Source organism: Pollicipes pollicipes, unplaced genomic scaffold (genome assembly GCF_011947565.3).
Source record: "Pollicipes pollicipes isolate AB1234 unplaced genomic scaffold, Ppol_2.1 Scaffold_6138;HRSCAF=7277_pilon_pilon_pilon, whole genome shotgun sequence".
Classification (NCBI taxonomy): domain Eukaryota; kingdom Metazoa; phylum Arthropoda; class Thecostraca; order Pollicipedomorpha; family Pollicipedidae; genus Pollicipes; species Pollicipes pollicipes.
The window spans coordinates 14,119,256-14,120,730 of NW_023596818.1; positions in this window are offsets into that span (position 1 = coordinate 14,119,256).

Consider the following 1,475-nt stretch of genomic DNA (forward strand, 5'->3'; position numbering starts at 1 on the left):
AGTTACGTGCCCTGCTAGACAGAAAACAAAACGAACTAAAACGTCATTTTCGCTTATTGTTTCAATGCATTGCACCGTTTGGAAAAAATTAAGGGTCAGAGAAGCTCTTAAAAATACGTTCTTTGCAAATGAAGGCTCGTAACGTTGTACACGGGTATCAGATAGCTGGCGTGAATGAGCCATAAGTTTAACTTCAAACACCGCTGTTTGCTTTTTTAGACAACGTGCGTTATCGAAACATCATGCAACGTTGACGTATCTCAAGTTATGAGGCTGCAGCTTTGCGAGAAAATTGAGACGAGGCATCAGTATCACGGACATCATAATTCTTCGAGCTATCGATTTCGTCGGGTGCGTTAGTAAGTACACAACGTCTCGGTCAGTCAACTCTCCGGCCGTCGTCAAGTGTTATGTAGTACTGAGAAAGACTGGATGTTGTTTGACTTTCAGCCAAGTACGCATCACAGCAGGAGTTCTCCGCTTAGCATTGCTTAGATTCGAACTGGAATTTTGTGATCACGACCCAGTGTTCTGCCAGAAGACTGTTGGGGCTAGAAACAAAAGACCACGGTTTGAATCCCATTAATGCCAAGAAGAGAACTCGCGTTTTGACGCGGAGATGACTGAAGGACAAATAGCAGCTAGCCCTTCTCGAGACTCCATAGCAAATGACGAAAGCCGGAGAAACACGCTTTTGGATGAGGCGGGGGTCAATGCTATTCCCCGAATTTCTTGCCAGGATAATCTTCGAAAGACGCGGTGTAGCAACACCAGACTTTGCACATCTGTAGGAAGTTGAATAGCAGATTTTTTGATAAAAAAACAAGATGCACATTGTAAGGTTGCCGAACTATGGCAGGTCAAAGTCAGGCCGTGGTTGTTAGCGAAGGCAATTTCTGGAAAACCGTTCAGTCTGATGCGCTAATGGACTGTTTGATTAATCCGTATCGCTGAGGAATTTCTTAGAGAATTAGACAATTTAGTTTGAAATTAGGACAAACTTCATGGACTATGAATCAGATATGAAGGCCAGACCGAGGTTAAAGCCAGCCTGCTTTTTTGCTGCAGAGGCTGCTTTATGACGTAGCTTCTGATGTTTGTTTCGAATTTCTAGATAACAGGGCTGCGACAGACATCTTCAAATGGTTTGTTTGGGGACAGAGTAGGTCACTGACTTGTAATGGCCCGGATAAGCATTTTGTATTCAAAAGCATACCGCCTAACGCAACCCTTGACGTTTATTCAGACAAAAAGCAAAACAATCAGGCAAGTTTTTGGTCACCATGACCTAAACGTAAAAATTAATTGACGTAAAATGAGCACCGTTAACCTCCTGCTCAGAACAGGTATCTAAGTTTAAGGCGTTTGCATGAGGAGGTCTGGGGACACGTCGGACATCAATCGGAGTTCGACTTTGTTTGACCTATTTGACGCGAAGGTCATAACATAGGGGTCTCAAATTTTGATCCAGCTGA